This window comes from Triturus cristatus, chromosome 2_2 (assembly GCF_964204655.1).
Source record: "Triturus cristatus chromosome 2_2, aTriCri1.1, whole genome shotgun sequence".
Lineage (NCBI taxonomy): Eukaryota > Metazoa > Chordata > Amphibia > Caudata > Salamandridae > Triturus > Triturus cristatus.
Genome location: NC_140582.1, coordinates 1,249,780,406 through 1,249,793,089, shown reverse-complemented (window position 1 = coordinate 1,249,793,089; position 12,684 = coordinate 1,249,780,406). Strand labels below are relative to the sequence as shown.

The window sequence follows — 12,684 nt, the reverse complement described above, 5'->3', positions numbered from 1 at the left end:
GCGAGTTCCTCTTAGAGAGTCCGCCTGTAGCCTGTCCTCGAGTGGCGGAAGCGGCTGGGGTAGCCCCGGTGCAGCTTGCTGCTCAGGTCAGGCTAATCCCGTGAGGGCCGACGCCCAGGCGACCCTTCCCTCCCATCTCGTTGCGGCAGCATCAGACGGGCCACATTGCTTGACGCGTGAATTGGAGAGGCCGTCTGCTGTCGTCAAAATGGCTAAAGATAAGATATTCACGACCACAGCGAAGCAGAGCACACTGGACCAATTCACGACTGCCCCCACCAGCGCGGTGGGTGGGGTCGAGGGGGGCCCCCGGTCCCCACTCCGGTGCCGGATAATGCGTCCCTGCTGGCGAAGATCACACAGTTCCGGGATATGTTGGAGGCTAAGATTGGTTTTGCTTTGTTCACCCTAAGTTGGCAGGGTATGCCCAGACGTGGGTCCCTTGCTTACTTTGCCACTGGATTCAAGCTAGCCTGGCTGATGATGGCTGATTAGTCAGAAACTGATCCCAGGATGCTTGTTTCCGGTCCAGGGAAGACATGGCTTGGCAGTTCGGGCTGGACTGTTCCCATGAGGCACAGGGTCAGGCTGATTTGCATATGGCCATGTCTGAACTGAGGTGGCGGAGTGAGCTAAAGAATGATGATGGATTAAACCCAGATCAGTTGACTGGGGGTGAGTGCTTGCAATGTTCAACACTCCGTCCATCATCCCCTTTGGTTTTGCCTAGATCGGTGCCGTCGGCACAGAGGTCTCCTTCATTTGCCAGGATCTGCGTAAGGTGGTCGACCGCATCACCGAAAATGAGTCCTGTGTATTGGTTGTGGAGGCTATGGTAACAACCCTACGGAAGCAAGTTAACCGCCTAACCGCTCTTACACAAGAACTCGCCCCGAGAGCTGAGGACGCTGAGGGTCGCGCGAGACGCAACAACCTGCGCTTCATGGGCTTCCCCTAGAACTGCGAGGGGGCCTCGGCAACTAAATTCATCACACAGTGGCTGCCCTCGCAGATGCCGGAGGGTTCCCTTTCTTCTTGTTTTGTGGTGGATCCTTGGCAGAGCAGCCTCCCCCGGGGGCACGCGCCCGTCCCTTCATCGCTAAGCTTCTGAATTATTCTGACAGGGACGCGGTCCTGAAGTTCGCCGAGGTCACAGAGATAAATTGATCCACGACTCACAGAATAATATGATATTCCCAGACTATACATGCCTAGTACAACAGCAGTGGCAACCCTTCGTTGCTGCCAAGCGCAAACTGAGAGACCTCAACATTCAATACATACTGTTGTACCCTGCATGGATGCGAATAGGATACAGATCTAAAACCTTATTTTTTTAAACCCCGGGAGAAACCTTCAAATGGACGGATGAAACGACCACACTAAAGCCACAATCTCCGCCCCCACAGGAGTCGGACTCTTCTCAGAGTACCAGGCAGAGTCGCCCGAAGAAGCATTCGTCAAAGAGACGATGTCGCTCGCAATCGAATTGGAGCTCCCGGACCCTACGGGAAGACTAATAAACCAGTTGTATGATCTCCGTTGTACTTTCCCTTCCCCTTCTCACTTTGTCTCTCACTATGCTGTCTTCTATACTGCTCTCACCCTTTGCAGCAAATTGTGGGAGGGCACCTTGCCAGTACTGACACAAGGGTAAGTGTGGGGAAACACAGGCCATGGTGGGCCTCCCTGGGTTCCACATACGACCTTGCACGATCAATGGTTGTGGAGATGTGGTCTTTAGGGCTCCATTGGTGTAGAGCCTCCCGGACCCCCTATTGGGGTCCCAGAACCGCCCTCGCCATGACAGGTAATTCAAGTTCTCAGAAGTGTGAGGGGATGGGATGTTCATGGTTCATAGGTTCTACTTGTTACCGGTTGGGCACGGATGTGGGCGTTCCGGCACTCTCACGCACCACACTCAATGGCTCTTTTGTTTCCCTCCAAGCTTCAGATATGGCTGACACACAGAGGGCGCTCCCCGACGAGAAATAGGTCCTGACCTGGAATGTTCGGGTATGCTAGACAGAATTAAGCGGGCGCAGTATTGAAGCAGGCCAAAAGACTGGAGGTTGATATTCTGCTGATGCAAGAGACCCACATGTTGGGCAATAAGGCCCTGTGTCTAGCGCGCTATGGGTTTGATCAAGTATACCAGGCAGGAGTTACTCGGGTTTCACGCGGTACCGCCATCCTTATCGACCGCAGGATCCCTTTCAGATGTACTCAGACATGGTTGGACGAGTATGGGGGTACACGGTGGTTGCGGGCACAATGTATGGAGAACCTCTGGTCTTAGGCAGTTTTTATGCCCCCCCTCTGCTCAGACGTACATTTGTAGAAAAAGTCACAGCCTTATGGGGAACCTTACCAGACGGGCTGTCGTGATGGGGAAGGTGGCGGGGGGGGGGGGGTCGGGTGGGGGTACTGGAACGACAATATGTATTGAATCGATAGATGGCTCCCCAGTGATTGTAACTGTGCCACCGGAGAGCTTAAGTTGAGTCTTTTAGCATCCTCCCTAGGGGTGGTCTGATGTCTGGAGGGCATACCACGCGATGGCTACAGAGTACACTTTCCTCCCACTCACACATGGCTCCCTTTCACGGCTTGACTATAATTTTCTTCCTACCTAGTATGTGCACAAAGCCGCTTCAATCTCTACCCTCCCGCGGGGCCTATCTGACTATTCACCAGGGACCCTTAAGCTTTACTTGGGACCCTTGTGATTCCGTCCTCGCTGGCGGAAGTCACCATGGCACTTGAGAGCCAAAATATTCATTAACCCTTCACCAGGCTGTCATCAAGTACTTCTCCTTTAATACTGGGTCTACGGCATCAGCTACAGTGCTGTTGAAGGCCCTCAAGCCCACTTTACAAGTTGACATAAGCTACTGCACAGGAGCAAAACGGCAGCACCTGGCCCAGATCGCCGAACTAGACACACAACATCGGGCACTCGAGGAGGAAATGCGGGCGGGCTGCGGTTTACAAGTCCAGAGACAGCTCAACTTGTCGCGGCAAGAAATCCATCAGTTACTTACCAATGAGGCCCAATTAGCATGACAGGCGACGTAGCATCGAATATATCAGTGGGGGAATAAATCAAGCAGGACCCTGCATTGGCTCTGCCAAGTAACTTATGCTCCAACTCCCATACCAATACTCCGGGACATGGACGGCACTCTCTGCACGAGCCCACATACAGTGGCTCATACGTTCGCTACGTAATACACTGACCTCTATCAGCACAGGGCATGTTTACCCTCTGACATGGTAAGCAAATTTCTGTGCAACATACCTCCGAACTGACTATCCGACGAGGTGCGGGACCAGATGGATGTTCCCATTACCTTAGAGGAACTCACGGCCGCCCTTAATAATATTCATCCAGGCCGGGCCCCGGGACCTAATGAATTTCCCAGTGAGTTCTTCAGTAATGTATCGCCCTAACGGGCCCAACTCTTTTCGCAGTACTACAGGAGTCCTTAGAACTGGGGATTCTACCACCTGACTGGCTACATGCCGAGATCGTGGTCTTCCTCAAGCCAGGAAGCCCTCCAGACGACCCTGCTTCATACCGTCCCATATCGCTACTAAATCTGGAGGCAAAACTTCTCAGCAAGATCCTGGCCAACCGTCTTCTACCCCAAATGTCGGATCTAGTCCATCCTGACCAATCTGGCATTATGCCATAAAGATCTACGTCCATAATATCAGGCGAGTGCATAATACTCTTGCCATGGTACCGAAGCTGGGATGCCCTCCAGCCCTCCTCCTCGCGGACATAGATAAAGTCTTTGACTCGCTAGACTGGGGATATCTCTTTCTTCTTCCACAGGCCTTGAACCTGGGCCCACGGGTCATCTCTTATATCCGCCTCTTAGACACAGATCTCTCTGCCTTGGTGCGTGTCGAACCCATTCCCTATTGGTAGGGGCACGCGGCAGGGGTGCTGCTTGTTCCCACTCCTGTTCGCGCTTGCTATAGAGCCATTGGCGAACTGGGTGAGACAAGACCCACTGGTCCGTGGATTCCAATGGCCGAGAATGTATTGAATAAGATTGCTCTATATGCAGACGATGTCCTTTTCTTTCTTACCGACACGGGATTCACGGGCCCACGGATATTGCAGATCCTAAGGGTGTTCGGGGAGACCTCGGGGATTCATACAAACCCGTCTAAATCCATACTGTATGGGGCAAGTGGGCTGCACAACTGGCACATGCACTTGACGGTTTTACATACTTGGGCGTGTTCGTATCAATTGAATGGACGATATCCTGGACACACAACATACAACCTCTCATTACTAAGGTTAGAAACTAGGTACGGGCCTGTTCCCCTCTCCACTTGTCCCTCTACAGCCAGTTAGCAATCTTCAAGATGGTCTCACTGCCGTGTGTCCTGTACCGGCTTCAAAATTATCCATACGACATTCCTTAGTCGTGGTTCAAACAAATAAACTCACTCCTCAATACGTTCCTATGGGACGGTGGGGCCATATGCGTTGCATTACGGACGTGCACCCAATCCACCTACTGCGGTGGGATTGCAGCATCCGACATTCGCCTACTATGCGGCCTCTCATCTCCTCAATATGAATGAATGGTGGTACAACCCCCAATCAGATCCAGCCTATGCCGTTGAAAGAATGTTAGAGGACCACGCACTGTTGGACATGCTGTAGATCAGCAGCCGACTAGACCACCTGCCCCTAGCGTCGTAATCCAGCTATGGAGGTGCATGGTCCAGCAGATGGAATGGGGAGGGCAGCTAACGCAGACAACTCCGCCATGGCAGGGATTCCACCTTTGCCAGTGGGCCTCACTGGCAGGATTCCGCTTGTGGGATCTTTTAGGTATATACACACTTGGGGACATCATGAAGGCGGCAGTCCTTAAATCCTTCCAACAGCTGCAGGAGGAATTTCATCTCCATCGTAACCAATTTTATAAATATCTTCAGTTACGACATGCCCTATCCCCGTACATCGCAACATTAACAGAGCTTTCGGAATTCCACCTACTCAAAGGGCGGCTATTAATGGGAGATCTTGGAGCCCACAAGATCAGGCAGATTTATCAAACTGTAGTCACACACAATAACACAACCCTAGGTGAACTCTGACGGAGTTGGGAAATTGACATACCCGACTTATCAGACGATGACTGGACAGAGGCACTGGAGAGTCCTCGGGGCACAGCCATAGCATCCCTTTATCGCCTGATACAATTTAAATTCTCCACCTCCTGTGAGGAAGTGGAAAAAGGCCCTAGATTGGTGTATGGGTATGGACCTGGCTGCGTTTCATGCCCGGGGCTGCCCACAGAAACACCGACAGATATGGCACAGATGGGCGGAGCGTAGGGGTAATGAACCGTGGACCAATGAAGCCCTAGACACTATCATACAACAAGAAGTAGTACTGTAATAGCACAGCCCCCAGACATTGGATGTAAATGTCCAGCAGACACGCGATATTGCAGAACGGGGGTGATGGTGGGAGGGGGAGGGAAGTTCTGGTGCCTAAGCCAGCTATGGTTATTATATGTTCTCTCATTATTTTCCTTGTTTTATTGGGCTGGTACAATATGACAAATGTAGATGTGTTTATTGCTGCGCTGGCTCCCGGCTCATGTTGTGCTGGCATAAAAATGAATAAAATATCTTATTAAAAAAAAAAGAAAAGTGCAACCAATTGCACCAATCTAATCAGTTAAGATATGTTTAATATCATATGCTGAATTGCAACATTAGTTTGATACCAACATCCCCAACGAATCCCTTACAAATGTGGGAACAAAAACAGTCGCATGTTGAGTTGGTCTTATCAATAGTACAATTGGTCTTTTCAATAGACCCATGTGAGCCAATTTTGTTCAAAGACTGTTTCATGACAACAAAACTATACAAAAAGAATCTCCAAGAATATACATATTCCCTCCATCACATTCATATCAATCACAAACTATCCCATTCCGGTTTAGCCACCCATTTTAGTACACGCAACAACAAAATAGACTCAAAGTATTTAGAAACCGGACGGCAAGCCAGATAAGGTCGGCTGTTCAACAGTGCTCCAAGGAACCCTGTGGCAAGAATCTACAACACCATGTGCAAGTAGTGAATAACAATAATATACTATCCGTGGTATAAGAGGACAATATTCTCCAGTCCACATGTTCGAGAAGGTAATTCGCAGGAATGGTTATAAAAAGTGATGTCATTCATGTTCCTGATTCAAACCCTGTTCCACTGTACGTAAACATGAAATCCATCTGGCTTCACGATGCCTTAGTGTCAGTTCTCTATTACCCCCTCGTGCATCACAAGTGACCATCTCGAATCTAAAGGGGGACTTCAAGTTTCTGTCACAAACATGCGAGGACAACAAGTAAGCCATATCCCTATTTTTGCTGGCTCTAAGATGTTCAGATATCCTACATCTAAGTGCTCTAACAGTACTACCAATATACACTTTGCCACATGCGCATATAATGGCATTTAAATATAATACATAGGTCATACGGCAGTTGATAAAGGCATTAATTCTGTGAGTCAAAGATGTATTATAAGTCCCCGCAATGTCTCAGGAACTGTGGCCACGAGGGATCTTTCTTTCATACCCTATGGGAATGCCCAGTCATTGCGATTTACTGGAAGGGGGTGTTGCACACGCTCTCCCAGGTGACCAGAGTCCTGACGCCCCCGGAGCCTCGGCGATGTCTCCTTAACATATGGGAACAAACTGACCATAAGAGAATGACGCAGCTCTGGGTGACGTTGGGGCTCATGCTGGCAAAACGCAATATAGCCCAGCGATGGGGTTCGGGGCAGGCGCCTACCCTGGCGCAGTGCATACGTGACATGGACCAGGTAATGGTGGTTGAAAAAACTGTATATATACATAGAGGGTGCCCCAAAAAATGGTTCCAGGTGTGGAGTGGGTGGAATGTGTACAGAGGGAATATATGTGAGCCCCCGCCCGATGCATCAGACTCTGAACTCAGTGACCAAGAGTAGTTCGCCCTTCGAAAGCAGTGGTTGGGGATGGGAACGACGGTATGCTACGTATGAAATGTCTTTATGTCTCACTTGTATCTGTACTGCACTGTGGAATTCCGTTTGGAGTAATCTCCTGCTAAGCCTGGAGCTCGATGAGTGGTGTTTACTCTCTTTTGTGTTTGCAAATTTAATAAAAATATTTCAAAAAAAAAAAAAAAAAGGTGTATTATATTTTAAAGTTGTTACTTTATTCATAGCCAGATGACACATTGTGCACGCGTTGTAAGTATTGCAAGTATAGAAACCCTTGGGTTGCGGAGGCAACCAACTCAATTCATTGATGGGTTTTTTGGGTGGTATATTGCGCGGACTAACAATGTCCTTGATCGTGCGCCCTCTCCTATATGTCACTCTTGGTTTGTTGCTCAGCAAGGATTGCAAGCCTGGAGCCCCTGATAACAAACCTTAATGTTTGTTAGGTATCCGCCAAACTTGGTGACTTGAGGAATTGTATGTAGTGACAAAGGATGGCCGACTATTCTTCTTGTTTTTAACTTTTTTGTACAATATATTTTTTCTCTCTAATTTAACTACCCTACTATAAGTGTCTTTGAGATGCGACTTATTGTACTCCCTCTGAGTCATCCTATCAATTAGGAGTTTCAAATTCTTTTCACATTCATTTTGCTCACTGCTCTCTTTATGTGCAACATTTCACCAAATGGAATTGACTTGGCAAGATTCGCTGGATGAGCACTGCTGGCCAGTAGAATGCTATTGGAAGATGTGGGTTTACGATATAGTGTACTTTGGATCCTATCACCCAAAGCATAAAATGTGATATCTAAAAAGTTGATTCAATTTGCGTGGTGGTTCACAGTGAATTTCACATTCCAATCAATCCATTGTCATTGCAGTTGATGTGTGGTAAGGAACTAAGGGACCAGATGTAAGACCAATTTTAGCATGCGCAAACGGGTTACCGACCCGTTTGCGCATGCTAAAATTGGAATAGCCATGTACTAACACAATTTTGCGAGTCGCAAATGATTTGCGACTCGCAAAAAAGTGTTTAGACACTCGCTATTTGGAAGGGGCGTACCCTTCCAAATAGTGACTCTGTAACCCATGTACGAATGTTTTGCGACCATAATTGCAGTCACCAAACACTCGCAAATTACCACCCTCTTCAAGAGGGTGGCAATGGAGTCGCAAATGGGAAGAGGTCCCAAGGGGAACCCTTCCCCTTTGTGACGGGCTCTGGAAATATTTTTTAAGGGCAGGCTGTTGTCCCAGGGACCACTACCTGTCCCTAAAAAATGTTATGAAAACATTTCATTTTTTTTTAATGAATCCCGTTTTCCTTTAAGAAAAACGGGCTGCATTCAAAAATAAAAAAACTGCATTATTTAAAAGCAGTAACAAACATGGTGGTCTGCTGAGCCCAGCAGGCCACCATACCTGGGAGGGCCTGCTATTCCCAATGGGCTCGCAAATTGCGAAAGGCTCATTGATATTCATGAGACTCACAATTTGCGACCCCATGGGAATTAACAGTGTTAAACACACTGTTGTACATGCAAAAAAGCGCCTTGCAAATTGCGAGACGCAAAAGACTCGCAATTTGCGAGGTGCTATTTTGCGCATCGTACATCTGGCCCCTCATATCTGCCTTGAATTCTGTTACACATACCTGAATTCCGGAAGGACTGCATAGCTGTGTATGCTGTCGGTGACTCTTCCATGGCGGCGCGGAATCGGCGCCTCCGGACAACGTCCTCTCGTTGCGATGCCGCAAAGAGACGGAACACAAATTCCCGTCAGCCCTGGGAGAAGGCACCGCTTCGGACTCGCAAGTAACGACACAGTGACCCAGACAATAAAGGAATCGTTCCGATGTCCGCCTCTTGCTGCGTATTCTGTGCCTATCCGGATCCCTTTTGTTGCCAAAGAAGCCTTCCTGAGAGTAACACTGGGCGAAAAGGCGGTAAGGGTGACTGTCACCATCCTGACGATTGTATCTAGAACATTATCAAATACTTGCGAAAAGCCTTATTGGAAAATACTATTACATTCAAGTTGGGGGTAGGGGTCATTATACGGAACTTTATCTTATAATTGGCCTTGGAACCAAGGTTTACAGGGAAATGTTTACCTTGCGGTGCAATTGGGTTTTGTGTTGAGATTCTTATCAACCACTGTATTTCTAATGACATTATGCATATCTAAGAAGTTGACTCATTGGAACCAGTCTTGCATTATAAACTACTGATGTGAAGTTAACATCAGTTTCATATTTTATCTCCGTGGATGAAGAGCATGAGCATGGTAATGCATTTGTCAGCAGGATGTTAAGTGCTGTATAGATATATGCAAAATAATTATTTCCTTTGTTTTAGCAGGGGTGTTTGGTGTGTGACGTGAAACCGCCTCCCATGTGATGCACAGTAGTCATGTAAATATGGTGGGGTATAAGAGAAGAGCTTCCACACTGGAAGGAACTCTTCTGTATGGTGAACTTCAGAGTAGCCTTCTTTTTTCTTTACAGGTGAATGGAGACCTATACAAACCCATAGGAGTGTAGTTAAGAAGAAGTTAGTTATAGGCTTCTTATGATGTTTTTTGTCTTATAAGTCTCCCTCCCCGCTGTCCCCATTCGGAGAGTGGGGTGATTGAGAGGTGGACCCACTTGAGCATCGGACCGATCCTGGGAGTTTGGAATAAAACCTTGACAAATTCCTTATTGGGACTGGCAGAATCAGGAAAACTGTACCGGATTGTGAATTCCTTCCAGGCGATCTCGTAAGCAGCACTTGCAAGTTCCTTAATGGGATCACACTTATTGATCCTCCTGAGTGTAGGCTACACAATGTAGAAATACACTCAGAGCCAGGACACCCTCCCAGGTGAGTTGTGCAATATAAAAATACACGTAACATGCACAGTTGTGGTACGAGAACAGAGTCGTGAATATTTTTGCTCTCTGCCGGATAATGATGGCTTTTTCCAGGAAGCAGCAGCCGTTTTGCTAGGCCTTATTTAGGCAGAACATGCCCATGTTTGTACCCTGCGAGAGCTTGGAAGGGCTTTTGCCCTTGAAGGGATATCGTGCATGGGGTCCAGCAGGAGCACATCTAACACATGGGCATTCTGGTACCAGCTTTTCTGCATACTCGTTTAGGGGTCTGAACGAGCATAAAGACACTCTGGTGACACTGGTGATCTGGCTATGAAGAGACTCTGGTGATATTAGTTATCTGGCCATGAAGACACTCTGGTGACACCAGCGATCTGGCAATGGAGATGCTCTTGTGACACTAGTTATCTGGCCATGAAGAAACTGTGGTGACACTACTGATCTGCCATTGAAGACACTCTGATAACATTAGTGGTCTGGTCGTGATGACGCCCTGGTGACCCAAGTGATCTGCCCCATGAAGACTCTGTAGTAACACAAGTCATCTGGCCGTGAATGCGCTTGATTGACATTAGTGATCTTGCTTTGAAGACACTAGTGGCACTAGTGTTCTGCCCATGAAAAATCCGTGGTGACACTAGATGAGCTGCCAATGGAGAAACTCTGGTGATAGCACTCCTCTGACCATGAAGATGCTCTGGTTACAATAGTGATCTGGCCATGGAGATGCTTTTGTGACACCAATGCTTTGGCCATGAAGACAACACGGTTATACTAGGCACCTGGCCATGAAGATGCTCTGCTGACACTAGGCACCTGGCCATGAAGATGCTCTGCTGACACTAGGCACCTGGCCATGAAGAAGCTCTGCTGCCACTAGGCACCTGGCCATGAAGAAGCTCTGCTGACACTAGGCACCTGGCCATGAAGAAGCTCTGCTGACACTAGGCACCTGGCCATGAAGAAGCTCTAATTACACTAGTGATCTGGCCATGAAGATGCACTTGTGATGATAGTCATCTGGCCATGAAGGCGCTTTGGTGACACTAGTGATCTGGCCGTGGAGACTCTGTGGTGACACTAGTGATCTGGCCGTGGAGACTCTGTGGTGACACTAGTGATCTGGCCGTGGAGACTCTGTGGTGACACTAGTGATCTGGCCATGGAGACTCTGTGGTGACACTAGTGATCTGTCCGTGGAGACTCTGTGGTGACACTAGTGATCTGGCCGTGGAGACTCTGTGGTGACTTTAATGATCTAGCCATGGAGAATCTGTGGTGACTTTAGTGATCTGCCGTGCAGACTCTGTGGTGACTTTAGTGATCTGGCCATGGAGACTCTGTGGTGACTTTAGTGATCTGGCTACGGAGACTCTATGGTGACTTTAGTGATCTGGCCGTGGAGACTCTGTGGTGACTTTAGTGATCTGGCCGTGGAGACTCTGTGGTGAGTTTAGTGATCTGGCCATGGAGACTCTGTGGTGACTTTAGTGATCTGGCTGTGGAGACTCTGTGGTGACACTAGTGATCTGGCCGGGGAGACTCTGTGGTGACATTAGTGATCTGGCTGTGGAGACTCTGTGGTGACTTTAGTGATCTGGCCGTGGAGACTCTGTGGTGACTTTAGTAATCTGGCCATGGAGACTCTGTGGTGACACTAGTGATCTGGCCGTGGAGACTCTGTGGCGACACTAGTGATCTGGCCGCGGAGACTCTGTGGTGACTTTAGTGATCTGGCCATGGAGACTCTGTGGTGACACTAGTGATCTGGCCGTGGAGACTCTGTGGTGACTTTAGTGATCTGGCCATGGAGACTCTGTGGTGACACTAGTGATCTGGCCGTGGAGACTCTGTGGTGACACTAGTGATCTGGCCATGGAGACTCTGTGGTTACATTAGTGATCTGGCAGTGGAGACTCTGTGGTGACACTAGTGATCTGGCCATGGAGACTCTGTGGTGACTTTAGTGATCTAGCCGTGGAGACTCTGTGGTGACACTAGTGATCTGGCCGTGGAGACTCTGTGGTGAGTTTAGTGATTTGGCCATGGAGACTCTGTGGTGACTTTAGTGATCTGGCCATGGAGACACTGTGGTGACACTAGTGATCTGGCCGTGGAGACTCTGTGGTGACACTAGTGATCTGGCCGTGGAGACTCTGTGGTGACTTTAGTGATCTGGCCATGGAGACTCTGTGGTGACTTTAGTGATCTGGCCATGGAGACTCTGTGGTGACTTTAGTGATCTGGCCGTGGAGACTCTGTGGTGACACTAGTGATCTGGCCGTGGAGACTCTGTGGTGACTTTAGTGATCTGGCCATAGACTCTGTGGTGACACTAGTGATCTAGCCGTGGTGACACTAGTGATCTGGCCGTGGAGACTCTGTGGTGACTTTAGTGATCTGGCCATGGAGACTCTGTGGTGACACTAGTGATCTAGCCGTGGAGACTCTGTGGTGACACTAGTGATCTAGCCGTGGAGACTCTGTGGTGACACTAGTGATCTAGCCATGGAGACTCTGTGGTGACATTAGTGATCTGGCCGTGGAGACTCTGTGGTGACACTAGTGATCTGCCCATGAGGGTCCTGTGGTGAGATTAGTGACGTAGGCAGGCGCCACAGAGCGCTCCTGGGCACAGCCTCAGCCCTGCAGAGAGCCCTCGCCGAGCCCCGCTCCCCAGCAGTTACTGTCCCTCCGACCCTCCGACAACAGCCCCAAAATCTCCCCAACAACAGTCCCAACCCCCGCCTGCAGCTTAC

At 48.9% G+C, this 12,684-nt stretch overlaps 1 protein-coding gene across 4 annotated transcripts in view; it reads right to left on the bottom strand.

The window, feature by feature from the left end:
• LOC146863517 (uncharacterized) overlaps positions 1 to 12,684 on the bottom strand; it is a 159,134-nt gene that overhangs the window by 146,206 nt on the left and 244 nt on the right. For 2 of the 4 annotated variants that reach the window (XM_085642955.1, XM_085642956.1), the window contains exon 1: positions 8,702 to 12,662. The exons of the other annotated variants lie outside the window; for them this stretch is intronic. The gene's annotated coding sequence lies outside the window, so the exon portion shown is untranslated. Of the gene's footprint in view, positions 1 to 8,701; positions 12,663 to 12,684 lie in introns of those variants that run through there. 4 annotated transcript variants of the gene reach the window in all.